The sequence below is a fragment of the Phoca vitulina genome, unplaced genomic scaffold (genome assembly GCF_004348235.1).
Source record: "Phoca vitulina isolate PV1807 unplaced genomic scaffold, GSC_HSeal_1.0 scaffold75, whole genome shotgun sequence".
Lineage (NCBI taxonomy): Eukaryota > Metazoa > Chordata > Mammalia > Carnivora > Phocidae > Phoca > Phoca vitulina.
The window spans coordinates 5,989,250-6,014,448 of NW_022589778.1; the positions used below are offsets into that span (position 1 = coordinate 5,989,250).

A 25,199-nucleotide genomic window follows, 5' to 3' on the forward strand; every position below is an offset into this window, starting at 1 on the left:
TGATCCATACTCTAAGCTACAGTAAACTCTCAGTAAATACTAACCATTTTAAGTTTATTATCAGCAGCATTAGCCTATCAAAGCCAGTAGAGAAACATTCCAAATAATTATTCATATTGCAATTTCAAGAGTCCCTTTGTTGAAGAGAGAGGAGTGGTAAGTAAAAAGTTACTTCAACCTGCTTAAAAAGGCATGTCTGGAAGAACAAGCTATGTTGGTGCCTTTTCTAAGTCTCTTTGTTAAGATTACTTGGATTAGTTCTGATTTTGAAAGCAAAACAAAGATTTGCAGCTCCATAATTAATATTTATTCATTTGGTATTTTTTAAAAGGCTGTATCAGGCTATTAGAGAAACAAACAAATGCAAGTTGTCTTAAAAGAGGATATTTTAAAACTAGTAAGGGAGATAAAACAAGTGTATAAAAAACAAAGTATATGATAAAAATTGCATCGATGGTATAAGACACTAAAGAAGAAAGCTATAGAAGAGTGTATACTAAAAATAAGCCATAATAGCTTCGATCGCTATGACTCCAATCTAAATTTGAAGCTAGTACTTAATCCCCTCCCCTCTCACACAATGTGACATCATAAATCCATCAGTTTTTCCAAATGGAATTCCCAAAGAGCAAATAGAGGGCCTCAACACTGCCATCCTTGGAAGCTGCTGGTGTTCAGACATTTTATGACTTTTCTTTTTAAATTGATTGTGAAGCCTCCATTTTAGTGAATTTCTTTGGTTCTGCTCCTCTTTCTTTGTAACAAAAGGATAGTTATTTTGAGTCAATCCCTTGACGCCAAGTGAAAAGAGAACAATCTTGTATAGGAGAATTAGACACATTTAGAAGCTAAATATGGCATTCCTGTTAAGCAGTCTTGGAAAATTTCAAGGCAAAGGGATTCATAAGGAAATTGCAGTTGGGAAGAGAATAACAAGCATCTGAAAGTCAGAGAATAGAATGAGAGGAATAGTTACAAGTGCAAGTATAGAATCAGATAATTGAGGCAAATCGTACACAGTGCTTTGAGATTTTCAGAAGAAAGTTACCACAATATATAAATTTTAAGTATTATCAGCTAACACTGAACCTTCTCAACATAATCAGCAGCTGAGAAAGGTATGTCCAAGAAAAGATCATAATGTAGCAACAATTCATTTAAACTTTTTGTTTAGAAAAAACATTCAGAATACCATCGATGGGTGATAAATGGGTAGTTACAGAAATTATTTGTCCCACCTACAATTAAGCCGAATCCATAGGCCAGCCACCTTGGAGCAATTTGTTTGCCCGTGTTCAGTCATGATCTCCATTAGATGGACTGGTAGCACGTCTGTAGAAAGGTAACTGTACATTTCAAACCATACGTGGCTAAGGAATAGAAATTAAATCATGTACCAATAGATTTTAAGACATTTCCCCTACAAAATGTTTCTAAATAATAACACAGAATTTAAAGCTCTATGAAGTACCTCTAAAAATAAATCCATGCTAGTTGTGTCACAATCTACACTGTTCCTAAAGATATCATCCCATTTCTTGTTAAAACTCTTGCTAAATCCCAGGCCAACTTATTTTCTTCCTCTGTAATTATTCTCAATCTCTCTCTCTCACTCTCTCTCTCTCTCTCATTTCTTTTATAATCTCATGGCTCAAATTACAATCTATTCTCTGGTGGTATATCTCCAATCAGGGCTCCTCTTCTAAAAAACTTAACCTTATATATTCCACTGCCTCCTCAATTTATCCCCCTGGATGTCTTACAGGCACTTCATACCCAACATATCCCAAACTGAATTCATGAGCTTGATCCCCAAGCCTGTTCCTCCTCCAGTCTCCATCATTCTACAAACAGGTGCATCATGCACTTACTTTCTTAACAGTCTTAGCAGTTACCTCTGACTCTCTCTACAGAACCATCCTACCCCCTGCCCCATCTAATTAATCACCAAATCCACATATTCTCCTCTAAATGTTTTGAATGTATCCATGACTATAATTATAATAAGAGAAAATATTTATATAGCATTTACTCTGTGACAAGCCCTGTTCTAAGTACTTTACATATATTAACTCATTTAATCTTGTCGATAACCCCATGAATAAGTATTATTGTTGTTACTATTCCTATTTTACTGAAGAGGATATTAAGGCCAAGATAAGTAAATTCCCCAATGCAGCCCAAGTGGTCTGGTGGAAATAGGATTTGAAACCAAATAATCTGGGTCCAGGTCCTATGCTGTTAACCACCTAAGCTAGTGTTACCCCAGCCAGAGTTGACACCAGAACATGGAATTCCCAAAGAGCATATAGAGGACTTCAAATTATCTGTGGAAGCTTTTGGTGTTCAGATGTGACATTTTCATTTTAGTGAATTTCTTACCTAGATTATTCAATATCATCCTAACTTGTCTTCCCTTTTATCCACTTTGGTGTTCTTTGGTTTATTTTGTTTTGTTTTATGTCCATCCCATATCTATTCTCCATTATAAGCAGAGTGAGCTTTTTAAAATTAAAATCTAGCTAAGATGTACATTAGCCAAAAAAATAAATCTTTCAATGTCATCCTATTGCTTTTAAAATCAAGGAAAAAGTTCTTAGCCAGACCTATGTGATTAGGCCCCTGTCAGCCTCTTCAGGCCTCTCTTCTGACACTGTCTGGCTGACTCCCTACACTGTGGTTTTGTATCAGCTTCTTGAATACAACATTTTCTTCCTAACTCTAGATCTTGAAGATGCTAATCAAGTCTCAGCTTTGCTAAATTCTACCTATCATTAGGTCATAATTTAAAAATCATTTCCTAAGGGAAGCTACTCTTGATATCTCATATATGTGATTTGATAGAACCATGCAGCATTCATATCAATTTTACTTAACTATTCATTTAACATTAGTCTTCCACACTAAACTGTATGTTTCATGAAGCCAAGAACTCCATGTCTATCTTGATTTCTGAGGAATCAGCAGTGTCAAGCATATTGTCTGGCACTTAGTAAGCACTTGATGAGTATATTTTAATGATTAAAGAAATGAAATACTTTTGTTTTTGTGCTTAGAAATGTGAGCCATGTTCACATAGAAAATATAGAAATTTTAAAACAATAAATTTACCCCCCCCAAAAAAAGACTGAACAAAAGTGATCATCACTATTAACATTTGGGTTTGCATCTTATGGGTATAGATAGCTTAATATGATTTGGTTTCAATGGCTAAATTCTACCCTAGTTCCTTCTTTTTTTCCTTCCTGAAACCAGGAAGTACCTATCACCATGTTTAAATTATAATTAGCAGATAATTACTGAGGTCTCAATTTATATACTAGAAATTTAAGTTTCAAAATGTGTATATGAAATGATCCTTGTTCTGAGACATCAAATGGAATACATTGTCTGACACATGATTTGATGGAATAGAATATTTGAATTTGTGATTGACCTGAAAATCAATATAAATTATTATCAACCCACGACAAGGCTTCTGTTCCATAAGATCTCATAGTCCAACTGGCAAAATGGAATGTATACATGGAAAGATAAGTAAATATACAACATATGCTAGGTGCCCAGATTAATCATTTGGACTACAGAAATTCAGAAGTTTGAGATATTGGCATAGGCTGACATAATCATGGCAGGCTTCATTGAGAAGGAAGAAGAGGAGATTCTACAATATATTTAGATTGACAAGTTAGATTTAGATGAGGTACATGCTTTATTAATCCTCCTTTCAATATTTTCTTATTTTGAACAATTATAATTCCTCAAAGAGTTTCTTTTTTCAACTCTATTTTGCATTATTTTTCTTTATATTGCCATTTCCCAAAGTGAGATACCAAGGAGTACTAGCGGCGCATGATGTTCCATACACACACACGTGCGCGCGCACACACACACAGATTTTAAGTTACAAATATGTTTGGGTCAAACATATTACAAACTATTTCTGTTTCTTGGACAACCATTAAGTTCATTAGCCAATACAAAGCTTTAAAAAAGCCTCAGAGTAAACTGTAGAAACCTGTTTAAATTTATTTAACCTGGTGAACCCCACACTTTTTCAACCATGGGCCCCATCTTTAATGAGATATCTAATAATATCCATGTAAAAGTATTTCATGTAAGACAATGAAACAGAAATGTCATATGTTGATTCTCAGAAATATAATTGGACACTCTTCCCCAGCAAGTATGTAGTTTGTCTATCTATATCTTGTCAGTTCAATAATCTGACTCTTTTTTTTAAAATAACCCTAATAATTCATGCTGTCGTACTCCATCTTTTTTTTTCCAACCTCATTGACTTCAATCATGTTTCTTTTTTAGCCATTCCAAAATTCCAATATAATTTTTCATGATTCAAGGCACCTCATCCAGCTTAATAGTTTATCACAGAGAGATTTGCAACTAAAATAGTTTTTGTTCTTTGAAAATTTTATGTCTAGTTTTCCATGCATGCCATGGGAATTTTACCTTCATTATGTGTCTCTTCCAACATACCTAATTAGAAAATATACCATTCTTTGTCAATGTCACAGAACATTCACACAAAACAAAAGGAAAGAAAAAGTGGAGTGCAAAATAATTGTCCTATTCCATTTCTCTGGTAACTTGGTGTTATAAACTAAGTAGTTTTAGGTCTGAAACATTAGGTTAACACAGTGACATAGAACAAAGAGGAAAAATAAGGGGTCATAAATGCGAAGGGAAAGAAACTTCTTATCTAGAAGGAGATTGAAAAGGTCTTTAAGAAGAATGGCAATAAGATACAGAAAAACAAATACACACAAATGTACAAACAACCCTAAATACTGGCTCCATTCTCCACTTCATGAATTTCATCTCCCTGTTCAAAGGCCAACTCAAATAAAACTTCTCAGAACTTACCACCATGACAGCACCCTCCCTCACTCTCTGGTCCAGCAAGAATTCTCTCCTTCATCTGCCTCCTAAAGCATTTTGTGCACATTGGATCTACTTTTTCATTAGAGTATATTTCAGGTTGCACTGCATATGGTGAGATGCTCTATGCCTGACTCAACTAGACTGTGGTCTTGTCAGTTTCTTCTCCCTTTGTCCCAGGACAGTGTTGCAGAGTGCAAAGCATGTGGGATTTGGAAGAGAACTAAAGTTAACTTACAGCTCTGTGACTTACTAGATGCAAGGACTTTTCTCAATAACCTCCACTGTCTAGTGGAGGACTAGGGGAAAATTAAATGAGGTAGCTTATATACAGTTCCTGATACATTGTAAATATTCTGTAAATGGTAGTCACTATTGGTCACTATTAGCTTTTCTCATAGTAGATATACTATCAAGGACAGAAGAGAAAAAGAAGGAAGGAAGAAAAATATGGTCCCAACTCCAATCACTCAGAGCTCAGTGCAGGTTTCCATTCCTTGATGAGGTTGAGCTGGACTAGGCGGGGGTGAGGGTGGGGGGTAGAGTTTATAGGGTACTAGGTGGGAAGAGGGACTAGCTAGAAGCCTCGCCCTGCATCATACGTCTAAAACTTTTACTGGGATACATGCGAGAGAGGGAAGTACTGAAAATTAGGAGTCGATATCCAATGTTTGTTGGTGGTAAAAGAAATTAGAAGAGTAACACAGAAGGCTGGCTGGGCAGACTGGCTTCCAGATTCTGGTATATGAATTAATTCCAAGGTGGTGGGGGTGTGGTACAACTATAAATATGTCTATCCAGATGGGCTTGGAAACTAAGGTCTTTTTGAGCCTGTATTTGGGAGCAGTCTGGTGAATACAGTTGCAACATGAATCTGGGGGAATCAGACATGGGAGAAACAAGATAAAAGCTGAAAGCGGAGGAATCTGTGCCAGAATCAGGCACTGTAAAATCCAAGAATTCCTGGGATGGAACCAGAGTGTAGAAAAGAATTCCATTTTTTTTAATCTGGTTTAGAGAATGAAATCCTTCAAATGCTTTTGGTCACCTGTGAATCCTCAGGGAGTGCCCGAGATCCGATTGCCCAGCCTATAGACTGGGAGCCCATTTAAGCGCCAAAGAACTTCCCATGTTCATCATGATATCAAACTAGAATCCAACAGGGTGCCATAAATGCTCTCACACTTTCCCAAATCTGTCTAGGATTACACTGATAAACATTCCCCTACAGTAGTACCAGATATGGAGCAGCACTAAGCCTATCTGTGGCCCTAGTAAGTGCTGAGGGATTTGGCATAGCCTCAGGGCAAGTTCTGCGTCTTCTCCAAAGAGGAGCTGAGTAATGACTTCGAACACCACAATGAGAAGAAGTGTTTAGAAGGGAAATGATGGCAAACCGTGGAAGGGGAAGTAGGAATGAAATTGTTGAAATAGAAAAAAGAAGAATCGCAGGGAAGCAAAAAGAAATTGTAATTATCATAAATTTTCAGTGTCAATTGGCATGAAAATATTTTAATATCTTTGAAGTGGGATACTAAGTTTGAGGTCATGTAAGAAAATTAACCAGCTCCCCCAAACCCGAACTGAATATGTGATCAACTGTTCATTCGCAGGGTGGTTGAAGGGCAATGGAAACGCCAAGGCGGGATTAACCCCCAGGAATGGGGGGAAAAGAAGACACTTGCCCATTTTAATTTGAGCTTGTGGCTTACCCACTTGCATGGGGGCCATTGCATTTCTGTTCCTTTTTACAGGAACTTCTAGAGAACAACTCTCTGCAGCTGTGTTGATGCTTTTTTTCTAAAAGGAAATGTCAGAAGACTGTCTCTTTAGTGCTATTTTAATTAGGCTCTGCTTGAAAGTATTGTGCGTGTGTGAATCTTGTGATCATGATCTTAATTAGGATCATATTTAGATTCAGGCTCAAACTGGACTGGATAATCATCTCCATTACCTTGTATTAGATATGAGGAATCAAGCGGGTGCCACTGGTACTGGGAGTATTGTACAAACAGAGGATCTTATTAGTGTTTTGTTCTTTCTAGTTCTTCCTGGTTTCTTTCCTCTTTCTGAAATTATGTGTGTTCAGGAAGCAGCAAGAGCATATGCATCAGCAATTTGGAGGGGGAGGGTGCGGGAAGAAGACGGGGACAGGGAGTAACAGCAGGGAATAGAGACCACGTTTTCAAAACATATTTCTAGTGCAACTATTCTCTGATGAGAGTCGCGTGTTCTCTTTCGGAAGGCAGTTGCTGCCAATGAGATGCATTGTTTCCCCAAGTCCTATTCGGCCCAGAATTCTATTAAAGTAAGGGTCATAGCTTTTCTTAAAATATCGAAGTATTTTACATAAGGAAATTTGATATGGCTAGAAAAAAATAATTGCTTCTGTCTTGAGAAGATGTAAAGGATTTGCTGGCCTATGATAATCTCCTCAGGAAAATATTTCTCTAGCTTAAAAATCACGTATAACTTATAAGTGGCCACTAGCTCTGAGGGGTTTTTTGTGTATTAATATATTGTTTTCCTTTTAAAGGTAATGAAAAATGAGTTTCTAGGGGTTTATTCTCTTGCTGTAGAGGACCGATACAAAAGAGAAGGCAGGTAGTGCCCCTGTGTGGCAGAAGCATGGCATAGCAAGCTGCCTTTCTCCGTGTAAAGAAACAAAGCCACTTCAGACTCACCCAGTCTCTCCATTTGTAAATTTCTGGTTGAAACTGAACTGCCAAAAGGAACAATCTTCACTAAGCCCGGGAACATAAATGATTAATTAGAGTGTAATATGTTTAAATAAATCTTACTACTGCAGAGAGCTTATACATACTCAGAAAATGATAAAGGTAGAGGAACTTAAAAAGCATCCACTTTTAACGTAAGAATGGCAAACTCATTACTTACAGAAACCAATGTTCTTGACCATGAAAAAAAATGTTTAAAGGGTCACTGGTGATGTATACAATGAGAAACACTAAATATATATTCTTTCTTTGTTCAATTCTTAGAACCTTAAATACTAAATAAGTAACTAAAAAGAAATAGTAGAGCAAGATAGTATTTTCTTGGAAACATTTATGATGTAGTCTCATAAAGTCAACTTTATTAGTGAATATATAAAAGGCAATTCCAGATAGCCCATTGATTAGGATGGGGAATATTAGTGGTTTAATAATTCCATCTGTTCATTTTGTCCGTTTATTTATTTATTCTTTTAAGATTTTATTTATCTATTTGAGAGAGAGAGAGAGAACATGAGCAGGGGGAGAAGCAGAGGAGGAGGGGTAAAGAATCTCAAGCAGACTCTGTGCTGAGCTCCTACACAGGGCTCAATCTCACGACCCTGAGATCAAGACCTGAGCTGAAACCAAGAGTCCAATACTTTTAACCAACTGAGCCACCCAGGTGCCCCTCATTTCATCCTTTTAAATGGTAACCCTTGAAAAAGGAAGAAAAGAAGGAAGGGAGGAAAGAGAGAGGAAGGGAAAGATGGTGGAAGGAAGAAAAGGAAGACGAAAAGAGGAGCTAAAAGAAAAATAGGCTAGTGGTATGAAAATCCCAATTTCTGGTCTTTCTGTGTTTCAAGACATAGAATAGGGCCCTGCATAAAGTAGGCACTTCACAAACTTTGCTGTTTATTCAATCCATACCATACCTAGTTTCAATGAAAAACAGAAAATTTAGCACCTCAATGGGCAGCCACATGACCAGCTAACCCTCTGGGGATTGGAATATCAAAAGGAATAAGGGACAACACATTTTGGAGGATGATTAGCCACCACCACAGGAAGGACACACACTGACCCTCATGTGGCAGATGAGGTTTTCTATGGTCTGTCTCTGCTCACCTCTGCAGTTTCACTGTTCTCCCATCAGAAGGTCAGTGGGATATTGGAGCGTGCTCTCTGATGTTCTACTATAGCTAAAGAGACCCACTGGGATCTAGCCTCTGCTCATTCTGTCTCACCTTCCCTCTCCCTTGACCCTCGTCATGCAAGGTTTTTATGTGCCTATATTTCCTCTGGATGTAACATACCATTCCACACCTCTAGACTTCTGCCCATGAATTTCTTGTCCCCTAATTTCTCCTGACTGATAGTCTTCATTGAAAACTCTGCTTAGGTGCACTATCCTTCAACAAAGCACCCACACATACACTCTCCAGATTAAACTACAAGACCTTTCTCTACTCTCTTAGTATCAAATCATTGTCATTACACTCTGCACATTAAAAAGAGTGCTCCTCTGCTTAATAAATTCGGGTTACATGAACTCAATAATATAAGAAATGGAACACAACAAAGAAAAGAATGCCAACTTGACTCATCATCCCCATATCATGAGTGATTGTGCTCTCCCAGTTTAGATGTAGCCTTTGAACAGTTTATTGGTCTATGGCATGTGCATTGTATCTGAAGCAGTGTTCTATGTTTACTTATAATGAGAAGTAAAATCCAAAATACATACATCCATATTCACAGTTTTTATAGGATGGAAAAGAAGCAAGAAGAGTTAAGGTCAGTCCAATCAACATTTACAGTTCTCACAATAACTGTAGGTATGTACATACAAACCATTCTGAACAAACGAACTTACATAAGCCCATATTTTCTCTGCCATCTAATCTTTGCATATATAAAAATAGTGTCTACATTGAAATGTTCCATTTACTTGACTATTTCCTTTACTAAACTGCAAACTCCTTAACTCAAGATTCATGTCTTATATTTCCTTATATCTTAGCACACAGAACAATACCTGGTATGCAGAATCATTTCTCACTATAAAAGCCTTTATAGAATACCAATTGGGTCACATTTAGAAGAACCTGCATAGCTTCACTTGCATAGCATCACCCATGTCAGTTTCCAGAAGAGATTTGCTCACCCTGAGTTCAGATGTCCCACAGAACTAGAAATCTGAAGTCCATAAATTAACCTAAGCTTTAAAGTATACTACTGAGGTTAATGTAGTAGTAGAATTTTCTAATATTGACATGTATGTTTCTACAAACATGAGTCCTGCTTCTCCAATGTAGGAGAAAATACCAAAATCTCCAGCCCCCTTTCTTTCTCCTACCCAGCCACATAACCTTATGTAATCTTGGTTCCAACAGTCAGGTCATCCTGACCTCTCGTGGGGAAGACTTTTCATTACTACAGGAACATGGGGTGGGTAAAATCAGAGACAACTGGATTTTGGAGGGACCACTGGACACAAGTTGAATTCCTGCTCCAGAATTGGCATCATCCCTGGCATCACTAGTAGTTGCAGAAAAACTTAATTCCTGAAATACACAGCTTGATGGTACCAACAGAACAGGCAAAATTTTCCTCATCAAGCCCAGTAGAGTATGAGGCATTGTTCTTAAAAGTTTGGCCTCCAGTCTGTTCCTCTAGACCTCCCAAGAATTCTGAAAACCTCTGCTATCTTTTAACACATGATCTTCAGTGTATGGTCCAAAATCAGTACCAGCAGCATCCCCTGAGGACTTATTAGGAATTTAAACTACTAAGCCCCACTCTAGACCTACTGAATCAACAATCTGTGTTTAAACAACCTTTCCAGGTAATTCTGAATGCATGCTCAAGTTCCACACCATTAATGAATCTCTTCTACTATTTGCAATTAAGAGTCCTGATTGGCGTATCTACAATCACTACTTTCCTTTGTTAGGAGACTGCATTTTGCTGGGTTACCTAATTAAAGATCTATGGTGTTTCAATGGCTTGGCAGAGTCAAAGAAAAACTAAAAAAAAAAAAAAAGAAAGATATCAGAGTACCTCTTACCTAGAAAATAAATAAAGACATTTCTTTTCAATATCTTTTATTCTAAATTGAGTCTGTGAAGTGAAACATTTTAGAAGGCAACACTATTGTGGTTTGTTTTTGTTTGCTTATTTAATTATCCAGAGTTTTTCATGAAGCGGTTCTTTCAAATTTTATTATTACTTGCTTTCTAAAGCACTCAACTTTGTCTGGAATCTGAGAATTGTTTCATTCAGTCACATTTTTCTATTGTGGAATTTAAAATTAAAATTTTGGAAAGTAGAGGAGCCTGGGTGACTCAGTCGGTTAAGTGTCCAACACTTGATTTTAGTCATGATCTCAGGGTCATGAGATAGAGCCCACTTGGACTCTGTGCTCAGCAGGGAGTCTGCTTGAGATTCTCCCTCTACTTCTCCCTCTGCTCCTCCCCTCACGCTCTCTCTTTCTCTCTCTCCCTCCCTCAAGTAAATAAATAAAATCTTAAAGAAATAAAAAATAAAAATAAAAATTTGAAAAGTAAAAAGGTAAGGTAATTTTTTTTAAAGATTATTTATTTATTATTTGACAGAGAGAGATAGCGAGAGCAGGAACACAAGCAGGGGGAGTCGGAGAGGGAGAAGCAGGCTTCCCGCAGAGCAGGGAGCCCGATGCGGGGCTTGATCCCAGGACCCTGGGATCATGACCTGAGCAGAAGGCAGACGCTTAACGACTGAGCCACCAAGGCACCCCAAAAGGTAAGGTAATTTTGATAATATCCTAAATTTAAAAATCTGAATACGTTTTTAGCTAAAATGGGAAAGAGGCAATTATGAAGTTGCATCTAAGGTGAAAAGTGAAGGAAGAGCCATTTTGCCTTAAAACATCATCCTACCTGGTTGTTACTGTGTCTTAAATTATCTTATAAGTCATAAAATCTCAAGCTAGGAGAGATTTCACAAGTGACCACATTAGACCATCTTTTAAAATGTATTTGTTCTACATTTGGACACTGGCAGTCCAGTCTAATCCAGTACCATCATTGAGAGGAACAAATTAGGGGCACCTGGGTGGCTCAGTCAGTTAAGCGTCTGCCTGCAGCTCAGATCATGATCTCCGGGTCCTGGGATGGAGCCCCACGTTGGGCTCCCTGCTCAGCGGTGAGTCTGCTTTTCCCTCTGCTCCCCCCCCCACCCACTCATGACCGGTCTCTCTCTCTCTCTCACTTTCACTCTCAAATAAATAAATAATAATAAAAAAGAACAAATTATCTCATGGAGACTGCACCCTTCTTAAACAGTTCTTATTGCTGAAACATTCTTCCTTATACTGAGTTACTGTCCATCAATCTGAAATTTCTCATTGATCTGACTTCTCCCCACTGGTCACACCAAAAATTTCTAAATGATAACAATTTAAATATTTTTAGATGATGCCTTTGGTACATCCTATTCTTTTTCTTTTTTAAAGATTTATTTATTCATTTTAGAGAAAGAGAAAGCACGAGTGGGAGGGGCAGAGGAAGAGGGAGAGAGAATCCCAAGCAGACCCACTCAGTGCGGAGCCCCACACGAGGCTCAGTCCCACAACCCTGAGATCACAACCTGAGCCCAAACCAAAAGTCAGACACTTAACCAACTGAATCACCCAGGAGTCCCTGATACATCCTATTCTTGTCTCTGGGCCATATAGCTCTATTCCCTGAAGTTCAGGCCAGAACCCTCTCATGCAACAGAGTTTGAAGGCTTTACATTCAGTTTCTTTTGAACGTGTTTCAGTTTGTCTACCTTGAGAAGTACATTATTCCTGCAAAATCTGAGCAGTCTTAAGAAAAGCGGGTATGTGCCCATCTTCATTCTACATTCTGTTTATTCAACTGATGCATCCCCTAAACTCACAGTAGCTTTGGGGACATCCACATCACATTGTTGACTTCTAGAAATATGACTGTCATCTAATACCTCTAAGCATTTTTTACACATTCTGCTCAGAAGCTACAACTTCATCATCCCCAGAAAGTGCAGTTATATTTCTGTTTTTTGACCCAAGTACAGGACTTCATATTTATCCCTGTTAAATTTCATTATGTTTTTTCACTTCAAAATGTTTCACCCTGTCAAGATCTTTTGGGATCCTAATTCTGCCATCCAACACATTCTTTATCCCTCCTAGCTTTGTTATCTGCAAATTTGATGAGACTTCCCTCTTTAGCTTCACCCAAGTCACAAATTCTGAAAGGAGGGAATATGACAAGACTATGGAACACAACCCTAAGACTGTCAATAGAAATTTCTCTCCAGATGGGTGTTTATCTATAAATCAGGTCCTTTGGTTAATATTCTGTCAATTATTCACTTAATTATAAGACACTTGATTCATACCTATCCTTCTTATCCATGAGAATACATGATATATTTTGCTAAGTTCAAACGCTCCATGTCAAATGCTTTATTACCAATCTATTAACCCTATCAAAGAAGGAACTGAAGTAAATGTTAGCAACCACATGGTGATCCCTAGTGACTATCACTTCCTATCATTTTCTAGGATTCTAGGATTAGAATCCCTGTTAGTAAAATTATTGAGTCTCATGGCAAAAGTACATGAGCTGAAAGGAGATAAGCCAGTCAGTAATCATAAATCATCTTTAAAGATTAATCTTTTTAAAAACAGTAAAATGTATTCTTTAATAAAGTAAATATATATGTATGTACTTAAGCAGAAAATACACATATATATGTGTAACTTATTTTATAAAAAGTAGAACTTTTCTGATTAAAATTAGGGTTAGGGGTGGAGTACCCAGAATCACTGGTTTGAAACTCCAAATCCCTGCAGCTCTTCATTAGACTTCCCTGAAGAATCCCTAGGAAGTATCAGAACACAGTTTAAAAAGCAGTGTTTTAAGCCATTTTTAGCCACTTACCAATACGAATTGGTTTTTAAGTTAGCCTTCCAAAAAGCAGATAGCTGTGCACAGTGTCTTAAAACAAAAGTACATTTTGGTGAGACAGAGAAAAGGGAATACAGATAGAGATCTAAAAACAGGGATCATGGGGAACCCTGGTGGCTCAGTCAGTTAAGCATCCAACTCTTGATTTCAGCTCAGATCATGATCTCAGGGTTGTGAAACTGAGCTCAGTGGGGCTCTGTGCTGGGCATGGAGCCTGCTTAAGATTCTCTCTGTCCCTCACCCACCACCCTCTCTCTCTCTCTCAAAAAAATAAAAATAAAAAATAAAGAGTAAAAACAGGGATCATGTCCAAACTCTCCAATTCTTTAAAGGATCGGTAAGGTAAGATTCCTCTGAATTCTCTCACTAACCAAATAGCTAGCAGGCCAGCATATCCCTTCACATTTTAGCCACAGCCTTGCTTCACAGATGAAGAAAGAGCCTTCAAACAATTACAAGGCAAACATGTAATGCAAATTTTCGCATTCACCCTACAACAGGAGCTTCTATGTCTTTTATTCCATAGACATCTTTTGAGCACCTACCATGTGCAAGGCACCCAATTAGGTACTTTTGAAGACGGGAGCATCCTTCGGCATCACAAAGCCAGTGAGATACACATGAAGAAACTGAGACTCAAGGCATCTAAGCCTCTTGCCCAAGTTCGCCAACTAGTAAGAAGTGCAATCAGGATTTAGACCCGAAAAAGATCTGGCCCCAAGTCTCAAGAGGCTCCCTGTATAATCAAAGAGATAGTTATGTAAATAAACGATTGCACAGATACTGCATCTATAGGTTCATACTGACAGCTCTCCTAATTTAATCAGGGCTTTCTTCACGCCGGAGAGAAGCATAGAACATGAAAGGCAGAGCAGGCAACGACCAGGAAATCTGGTCCCACACTTAAGAAAGGCAGGTGTTGGTTGCCATCCTATAGAGAAGACAGAATGTACATTTCCTTCACGTTCTATGCATTTGAAGTGCTGTCACCTAATAGGCAGCTGCACTGAAGTATGCTCACGACATCTGCTTTAAAATGCCTTGCCAGAGAACTACTTTCGAGACTCCACTCTTAAACATCTCCAAGGCTTCTGTTAATGCTGTGGTCCTGAAAATGCTAAAAAGACATTAAATCATATTTATGTCAATGGCAGCTCTTAAGGCCTTGGTTAATTTTTTTCATGGCAGCAAAGGGAAAGAAACAGGACCTGCATTTGGCACCAACACATCGCTGGCTTCCTTACTGTGCCAACAAGCCTGACTTGAAGCATTTGTAGCGGCTTTCAGCTGCTGCAGACCACCTCTCTGCAGCTCAGCAGATGGTTAGAGCAGTAGCGAAAGCAACAGAAGCCATTTTAGGCTCCAGGAAATGTAGCAGGTGTTTCAGGTTCCAAAAGAAAATTATGCCCAACTTTGCCTTTCATCATTTCTTTTTCTCCTGATGTGTGAGATATTTTCTCCCTATCTGTTGCCTCTGTCTACACCTAACATGGTAGTAGAGTATGTCATTTAACTTGAGAAAAGGTTATAAATGTGCAGGGATAATTAAGGAAAATTCTTCTGGGTATCTTACGTAGAATGCTCTCTGTTAAGACATTTTCTACTTGGGGCTTATGGTATTTCCTCCTACGAATGCATAACTTCACCTTCCCATGAATCCAGAGTTTGACCTGAGAGGAATCACAGAGGATTTGAGATCAGAAGTGTTTTAATGAGTAAGTACAGGAACGTCTGGGAAAGTAATTTTAAAGAAATTAGAGATAGAATTATTTCTATAACTAGTATTCAGGGCTTTTGAACTAGCACCTCTTCTGTATGTGCTATTGTGCTCAACCAAGAGGAACTGTTTCAATACTACTTCCTCCTGCTTTTCATCCTTTTCCAGGCCACTCCTTCCCAGGGTCCTCATGTTCCTGCCCTTCGATAATTTTACTATTGCACAGGGTTCCTCTATGGGGCCTCAATGCTTGGCATTCTATGAATTCTCCCTGGGTGACTTCATCTAAACCCCTGGCTTCAACTACCATCCATATGCTGATGATGGCTGGGGTAGCCTTTGTTCCAGATCGACATAACCAGCCAACTCAAACCAGTGAATTCCAAGTTTAACCAGCACCTTCTCTTCCCCCTCCCCACACCAGATTTACTAAGGGAGGAGCATCACCATCCACCCGGTCCTCCAAGCCAAAAACCTGAGAGACTATTGCTTTCTGTCCCTTCACCTCAAACTAAATATGTCACCAAGGTTTGTCGCTTCTTTCATAGTACTATGTCTGAAAAAAGTTTTTTGTACTTTTCATTTCTACTGCTATTGTTCGGGCCCTCACCACTTCTTGACTGGTTTGGATGCTACTAGCCTTTCCACTTGACTCCCTGTTTTGTTCCCTTTTTATCTAAAATGCAATCCAAACATGTTACTCTCCTACCCGTCTTTCACAATTTCCCATAACCCTCATAATCCAGCCCCAGCCAACTTCTCTTCCTCCCTTTCCTAACATTCATGAGCTCTATACTTAAGCCACATGAACTACTTAGAGTTCCCCTTAAATTCTAATGTATTATATACCCCCATGTTACTTCTTCTGTCTAGAATTAGGTACCTCTCTTCTAGGTAGCCTCACTATTGTGGGAGTTCATGTATCACAGCCATTAACTCTATATCCTATACGAAGGTGGAAGAACAAATTGGTAAGCCATGTGGGTCCTGGGGGCAGACAGATTCTCGTGGAATTCTCAGTTGTGTCTTATACTAGTTGTGTGCTCTTGAGCAAGTGTCTTCACCCTCCCTGTGCCTTTGTGAGTCTCATCCACAAAATGGAATTAATATGGCTCCTATAGTTTGGGGTTATTGTGAAGCTGAAAGGACATAAGTGTAAAATGTTTGGAATGAAGCTTGGTGTATTCAGAGTGCACAGTAAGCTGCTGTTATGGACATTATTGTAATGATCAGTTTAGTTTTTTGTGAGCTCCTTGAAGGCCGGGCACCTGACCTTCACCTCCGTACCACAGTGCCAGGTGCTTACTCAACAGATGTTTCTGTGAATGGGTTAAAACGGTTCTTTAAAAATCATTTGTGAAAGTCATCAAGGATAGTCAAGACTCTTTTACAAGAAGTATTTGTTACTTCTTGTAAAACAAAGTTAGCTTTGTTGGTTTACCACTAACTGTTTTGATAGTGGATCCTAAAATGCCTAAAATGTTTTTGTAATTTTTCAAAAAAGATGCTCCGTAAAATTGAACTGAAAAAAGTCTAGACATCTCTTGAGCCCTCATTCATTATTTTTTATTCTATTATTGCCCAGCAGCTTACCCCAAATTCCTTGAGTTAACGTATTCTGTGTTCTTTCATCATTTTGCTTAGAATTTATTTTTTCAACATCCACCATGTACTCTGTTCACTAAATACCTCATTATGGAAAACAGTCTTCCCTTTTAATCACCATCTTTATGATATTGCATAGATTGGATATTGCATAAGAGAATGTGGGGAAGAGAGGTATTTGAGGAAACTTATTCTGTAAAGGAAGGTGACCACACTCAGCTCCCAAAATCATAATGTAAGACTACATTAAATATAAAAGCATCAGTTCCCTACTGATAACATATAGTAAAAAAGAATAAAAATAATAGTAAGTGCCCACCACACAGCCAAGCATATAGCAATAAATGTTAACTGAAATCAAATTTAGAGCCCTTGCCACCCTGAATGATTCTGTGAAAAGCTATGTCCAAGTTTATGACGGTAATAGCATTCACACACACTGCAGGTACACCATTTATTTGTCTTTAAAGAGTTTATTTCAATGGCTGAAGTCCACTGAACCAAAGATAAGCAACAGAGTACAACTGGTCTACTATTAGACTTCACTGTATGTAATGAAGGTGTTATTGCTGAACTGTTGGTGTTTATCACATTAGCTGGAAAGGAAACAGTCCCTTCCATTAAGATGTTAGATTGGATTCATCACTGATGTAAAGAGCATCATAAGCAAACACCCTGCTAAAAAACAATCTATTGACTAAAACATTTATTTACTGAACAAATGCAGAGACTCCATTATATTCCATTCTAGTCTAATTAAATCTAAACTATGTAAATTAATTAGGATAGCTAGAAAAACATACATTTCAGATTTATTAAAAGAAAAAATTGACAATATTTTAATATATCTTAATGTAAATTTCTTCTCTACACCTAAGCCAGATAATACCAATTTTCATAATCATCAGTATCTTCATTTACCCATTACATATGTGGAGGTTCACCATCAAGAAAATAACCGATGGTACTACAATTAGAATGATGATAGCGGGCCAGTAGATGACATTCAAGAGAGTTGATCAATCATATTTCATGACTGCTAGAGTTCTTCATATTTTAATGCTTCTATTGCCTTTCCCTGAAAGACTTCAACTGGAAAACTCATAGTCATACTTCAATACTCAATTCAGCTCTTACTTCCTCTAAAACTTCTCCAACTGACTGAAGTTGAGTTAGTAGCTTTTTTTCCTTTCGCCTTTCTTTTTTCTTTAGCTGGGTTAGTGACCACTGAAACATTGTGTTTCTATTTCAACTGCAGTACTTATCACATCACATTATAATCTACTGATCTCTCTCTCAGTTAAACTGGCATTCTTTGTTTGCCTAATACTATACAGAATGCCAATCACACAATGGGCATGTGATTAATATTTATGAATGAATAAATAAATGAAGGAATCAATCATTGGGCTTTTTAAAATAACAGACTTTAATTAGAGTAGTTTTAGGTTCACAGCAAAATTGAGTGGAAAGTACAGAGAATTCCTGTATATGTACTCCCTATGTTCCCCTCCCCCACTATCAACATCCTACACCACAGTCATACATCATTTGCAATCAATGAACCTACATTAACACATTATCACCCAAAGTTCATAACTTGCATTAGGTTTATTGTTGGTATTGTTGGTATTCCATTGGTTTGGACAAATGTCTAATGACATGTATACAGCATTACAGCATCATACAGAATAGTTTCACTGCCCCCCAAATCCTCTGTATTTCACCTATTCATATCTCTCTCACTCCTCCCAAGACCACTGATATTTTTCCATCCTTTTCCAGAATGTCATATAGTTGGAATCATAAGGTGTGTAGACTTGTCATATTGGCTTCTTTCACTTAGTAATATGCATTTAAAATTTCTCCATGTATTCTCATGGCTTGATAGCTCATTTCTTTTTAGCACTGAATAATAAGCCATTGTCTGGATGTACCACAGTTTATTCATTCACCTATTGAAGAATATCTTAGTTACTTCCAAGTTCTGGCAATTACAAATAAAGCTTCTATAAATTTTCATGTATAGTTTTGTGTGTGTAGACATAATTTTCAATTCACTTGGGTAAATAGCAAGGAGTGCCATTTCCTGTAGTAAGAGTATGTTTAGGTTTGTAAGAAAACACTAAACTGTCTTTCAAAATGACCATTTTGCATTCTTACCAGCAGTGAATGAGAGTCCTATTGCTTCATATCTTGCCAGAATTCAGTGTTGTCAGGGTTTTGGATTTGGCCATTCTAATAGGTGTGTAGTGGCATCTCATCATTGTTTTTCATTGCAATTCCTTAATGACATATGATGTGGAGCATTGTTTCATATACTTACTTGCCATCTGTATATCTCCTTTGTTGAGGTGTCTATTTAGGTCTTTTGCCCATTTTTTAATTGAGGTTTTCATTTTATTGTTGTTGAATTTTATTGTTGTTCCTTATATATTTTAGATAACGGCTATCAGATATATCTTTTACAAATATTTTCTCCCAATCTGTGGCTTGTCTTCTCACTCTCTTAAATCATTAGGTTTTTATTTAATTCTATAGGACTTCTGTTCCATACTTCCTGAAATATAGTCTCACAATTGAGGACTTTGAGGCTGTGCCATTCTAATGTTTCATGCTAGGATCTACTATCAAATCACTATTCCATACCAAACAGTTCTCAACAAGAAGCACCTAGAGCATCTGATATGGTTGGTCTGGAATGCGATCAGAAGACTTCATGTTTTAAAATCACTACAGGTGTTTCCAATTCAAGTGGCTTTCAAAGAACACTTCCAACAGGACACATCACCTCCAAGCCAGGAGGTGACATGGAGCAATTTCGTTCTGGTAGTAAAAATATGCAAAGGCTGCAGGTGAGTCAGGAATACCTTATAGCTCTCTCATTTATAGTAACTTATTTAACTATTCTTTTCATCTTTCACAGGTTCATGGTTTTCTATAGTCTGGGAGACTGCAGTTCATTATGTGCTTCTCAAACCTTATGGCAACAGATTATACACATGCTATGGCAACTGATAACCTGCATAAGGATTATTAATTAAGTCTATCTTTTTCTTTGGATCTCTGACCTCAGATCAGACCCATATGTACTTATTGATCCTCTACCATATATCTGGCACTGTGTAAGGTGCTGAGGACTCAATGACAAAAACAGTTCTATATCTCATGGTGTGTACAACCTAGACATTCTTTTCAGGTCTTCATTCACCATCCATCTGTCCCACTTCAGGCTGGCTTGTTCATTTTTAAATTATAAATTCCTCCAAAGTAGAAAGCACAGCTTATACACTATGTTTCATAGTGCCTTCACTTATTTGACTCTTCTGAAGAATTAGCAATATAAGCAAAGAATAAGCAAGAATAAGCAATAAGCAAAAGCTTAAAAAAAAAATAACAGACACCCATGATTCCACCATCTAGGATTAATTACTAGTACTTTGTTACTTTTCATTCAAGATTTCACTACTTAAAGGACAGAAAATATTACAAATAAAATTGGAGTCTTTTTTTGAAACTCTCCCCCAGTCCCATTCCCCTCCCAATACCTTACCTTCTAATCCTATGTAATTGCTACCAGAAATTTGATATATAACTTTCTAATCTATTTGTGTATTCTTCTAATATAATCTATAAAAATTATATATAATATATGCAAAATTATAATTCTGTATATTCAAAATGTACACAAATACCACCATATTGTAGATCTAGTTGATGTATTTATGTATTTATTTATCTCACCTTGTTCCACAAAGGAATTTAGATTATACCAAAAGTTATATATTGAATTTAAAATTTTATACTGAATTTTTAAAAAAATCTGTGATCTGATTATTTTCTAATGGGTCAACTCTACTGGCATTGGATATACAAAATCTCAGCTAAAAATATATGGATTTTATTGTAGTGATTTTTCACTAGAAAAATCTAGATTGTGGTTGTCTAGATTCTTTCAACAGGATTCAAAATTATTTCAGTCTCCTCATCAGTGTTGTAATTAAACTTAAAAATCCACATCTGAAAACCTTACCAAGATCTCCTGTAAAATGTTACATAAAAAAAAAGTTATGTCCCTAATACAAGCCAGAAATTATAAATGAAACAATGCAGTCCTTTAAAGGATAGAATCTGCATCAGAAAACAAATGTCTGTGAAATAAATGTAATAAAGATAATTATTGGAATAATTCAATATAAAAAATACACAAAATTGCAATTTGCATCTCTGTCAACTTTATAACTTGCAGAGTACTTTCATATATATTACCTTACTCCATCTAAAATACTGATTAAAAGAATGGAGATATAAAAGCAGCCACAGTTTTTACCTGGTTGCATGCAGCTCAGCATCCACAAGTCTATTGGGCTCCCTTCCTATCTGATGTAGCTACATTTTAGCTTATTAGTTATGTAGTTAGAGATGCTTTTGCTTCCCCTGATGGTTTCTTTCTACACAAGTTAATGAAGCATGACATATGGGATGTAATCAAAATACATCTTTATTTTTGACTCCCACTGCCCCTTTAAAATTTATTCAGTAGTGAAAGATTTTTTTTCTGACCCTAGATTAAAAATCTGTAGGACCCATGACTTTCAACAGTTGTACAACCACTTTAAATTCAAAGCACAGGATAGATTAAAAAATTAGAACATCCTGTCCATGTAATGATCAATACACTGAACTTAATTTAAAATAGGATTGTCTCCCCTCCTGCAGCCCTGACTGATACTGAGCCTTGGAGAAGGGGGAATACTAGATTTCCTCTGTTTCTCTAATGCTCCTCTCCCAGCATGTTAACCTTGGCTTCAGGCCTCTGCATGATTGTGGCACAAAGAGAAAGAAGAGAGAAGATAAGAAAAGACATGCTAGACATTTGGAATGGATTAAGAAGATGTGGTGTATGTATTACTATGGAATATTGCTCAGCCATCAAAAAGAATGAAATCTTGCCATTTGCAATGACATGGATAGAACTAGAGAATATAATGCTAAGTGAAATAAATCAGTCAGAGAAATATAAATACCCTAAGATTTCACTCATATTGGAATTTAAGAAACAAAACAAATGAACACAGTGGGGTGGGGGAAGTGATGCAAACCAAGAAACAGACTCAACTCTAGAGAACAAACTGATGGTTACAGGGGGGAGGTGGGCAGGGAGATGGGTTAAAGGGGCGATGGGGATTAAGGAGGGCACTTGTGAGGAGCACTGGGTGTTGTATGTAAGTAATAAATTCCTAAATGCTACACCTGAAACTAATATTGCACTCTATGTTAAGTAGCTGGAATTTAAATAAAACTTGGAAAAAAAATAAAGAGTATTTAGAGCTCTAAACAAACAAACAAAAAAGACTACAACTGGAACTCTCACAATTGAGTTTTGTGGCATCTGGGTCTGCAGCATGTTTAAAGCTGACTGCATCATGGGGCACTTTTGCTTACTGCGAAATCCTAGTTAATCTTTACAAGGAGATGTGACAAAATCATTCATCATCAGGGTTAGTTACAGCAGCTACCTGTGAAAAGGATGATGCAACAATGCTATAAAAAAATCCTCCTGTGTCTCACACCTGCTCTTACTGAGCCTTTCTTTGGCACATTTTTCTTTCTACATGGATATCTGAAGTATCCCCTGCTCAGAAGTAAATGACCCTTGTTCTCTGTATTTCCAGAATTTTCACAAACTAAAATGACCTCTGAAAGAATCATTTTTAATCCATCCATTGCCATCTACAATATCAAAATCCAGCATAGGCTGGGGGACCAGACTGCCTAAGTTCAAATCTCAGCTTTTCTGCTTACTAATCAACTGACACTGGGCAGTTCCTTAAACTCTCTGTGCCATAGTTCCCTATCTGTGAAATAGGGAGGATGATAATAGTATCTATCATAGAAGGCTGTTTTGAGGATTAAATGATTTAATACATGTGCAGGGCATATAGTAAGCATCAGTAGACATCAGCTCATGTCAAGGGGGCTGAGCCACTGTAACAGAATGGATAAAGAAGCCACTCATGGATCATTTCTTAACACTACATTTCCTTAGAGGATATTATTTAGAAGCAAAATGTTTAAAATCCTATTAAAACTATTTCATTTTTTTCTCCTTCTTCCAGCATTTAAATTCCTATTTAATAGATAAATGATTTTGCTTCTAAGGTTTTACAGCCAATTGTTTAAATAAAGAGAAAAAATTTTTAAATAATTAGGAAAGTAACAGGAGTGGGAACTGTGCTAATACCTTTATTAGTTAACTGCACGAGAAACTTGCTTATTTGGATCATGTGATCAAAACCAAATTATGCCACTTATTTTTTGGCAGAATGCCCTAATTCCAAGGTAAAGTATCTAAAGGAAATAAGGAGAATTTGGGGTGTTGGGGATTTGGATGAAGTCTATATTATGGGAATATTACAGCAATAGCACACAATATAGTGTAGCAGTAAAGGTGACTACACAAAAATGAAATTACTGTGACATACGTGAGAATGTTAAAGTATATCCAAATCGGTTAGTGGCTACTATGTCACATTCTTTATACAAAAATGTTAGAACTGGTTACTCAAAAAAATTTTGCTTCTTCTTTGGAAAAGCCTGTATGAATTTATCATTGAAGACTGACCACTGGAAGAAGAAAAGTCCCCTGGTGAAGTGTTTTAACCATCTAGCAACATGCATATGCATGACAAGTTTTTGACATGACATATGGATGCTCACCTAAACTGCCAAAATGTATCCTCAAATTATTCTCATTCAAAAATTGTGTTGCTCTCATTATGGTAATTTTTGTTAAAGCTTTCCTTCCTTCCATCTCCTATGCACATTCCACAAATGAGTGGAATGGCCCACAGATACTTTAAAATCATCAGTGTCTAGATCACCAAGCTGTATCCTCAAAGATTTGTGCATCCTTTTGTATTAAATCATAACTCCCATTGGAAATCATTTATTTCAAAAGTCATCACAGTTTCATTCCAATTCCATTACAGGATTTTTGCTTACCATTAAGTGGGGGAGAATCTCCCATTGAAAACAATAAACATGGACACTGATTACTGGTCAAAATACAGATAAATGATTCCCATCCTCATGGCCACTTTGGATAAAAATTCCTCCAAAAGATCTGGTCTAGTGTTTCATCATAAGAAATTCAGGGCAAATGTCTAAAGGCATTAATTCCCATAATACTTCACGGGATAAGAAACGAGGTCCAATATCCCTAACCAAATAGTCACTGTGTAACATACACCAGATATTAAATTCAATTTTCTGCTTGGGTAAAATGGAATAATAGTTTGCCTCCTATTCCTATCTATGGCTAAGACTACCAATGCCACTCAAAAAAAAAAAAAAAAAAAGCTAAAACTTCAAAATAGAGATGTTATTGATAATTTCAGTAATCATCATTTAAGGGTCTGTAAGTTTTAAATATCTTCAAATAGGCATCAATCAAAAATAATCATTGCTTAAAAAAACAAACAAACAAACAAAAAACATCACTGGTACTAACTTCCAGGCATTCAAAAACATTCTCTAATAGGCTAAGGCAACCAGGTCCCCATACCAAGTTAGCTTTCAAAAAGTTTAGGATATAACCTGTGAATTATAAACAAAGCAAACATAATTTTAAACAATCAAAACCTATTATCCTTATCAGGAAAAAAAATGTGTCAGAGGAAAATGAGTCACATAAATAAAATTCAGAAACTTGCATATGCCAGCTTTAAAGTCTCAAGACGTGTGTTAATATACTCAAGCCTAGCCACATGCTAATTATATTCATCCTCAGTATGGATTTCAGAAAGTGATACAAACTGCTTACCAGCTCAGATACATTTTCTTTTATTAATATAGCACTTTTAACATTGAAAAAAATAGGGAATAAAGGAGTCATAGCTATCTTTGCCTTCATACACTCTAATCTTACAGGGTTTGCCTATAGCCAAAATGCAGATGCACAGCTAATTTCAGGCCTACCAGCCTTGACAACACTCTCCTTCATAAGCAGCTGGTGATTAACCATATGGGAAAGTGTGATTGAACTCCAGATGGAGTTGACTTCTTCATATAGTTCCAGACTAGTCGTTTTGGGGACAGATATCTTTAGTGCTATTGACTACTGAATCACCTATTTCTTTAAAATTAGATGATGCTGGGGGATTTTAGAGTATTAAAGAGAAAAGTCAATTAAGATTAAGACTATGGTTCTTTTCTATCTGCTGGGAGTTATTACAACAAAGAGAATATAGAGTTGGTTAGCACTCTCCAGCACTGACCTTAGCT

General features: G+C 37.0%; 1 pseudogene; it reads left to right on the forward strand.

Moving 5' to 3' along the window:
- The first annotated feature begins 13,896 nt into the window (after window positions 1-13,896).
- LOC116625254 overlaps window positions 13,897-25,199 on the forward strand; it is a 33,287-nt pseudogene continuing 21,984 nt past the window's right edge.